This window comes from Arachis duranensis, unplaced genomic scaffold (genome assembly GCF_000817695.3).
Source record: "Arachis duranensis cultivar V14167 unplaced genomic scaffold, aradu.V14167.gnm2.J7QH unplaced_Scaffold_354584, whole genome shotgun sequence".
Classification (NCBI taxonomy): domain Eukaryota; kingdom Viridiplantae; phylum Streptophyta; class Magnoliopsida; order Fabales; family Fabaceae; genus Arachis; species Arachis duranensis.
Window position 1 is genome coordinate 897907 of NW_026264910.1, and position 287 is coordinate 898193.

The window sequence follows — 287 nt, forward strand, 5'->3', positions numbered from 1 at the left end:
GATTTGTCATCACAACACCAAACTTAAACCTTGCTTGTCCCCAAGCAAGAAAAGAATCATGCAATAGAAATTGACAATCCAAGGTAAGAAGAGTAGCAAGTTAATGTTCATGGCAAGCTAGTTTTCTATGCATGCTACAATTACAAAAGAGATGTAAATGATTGATGCTTCTATCTAGCTTATTTTATGAAATCTTTTTCTTATATATTCTTCCTTGAAACAAGCTTTTGATTTTTTTTTTATTAGCTTCTCCTTTTGGGTGCTTTGCCCCATGAGTTAATAACAAA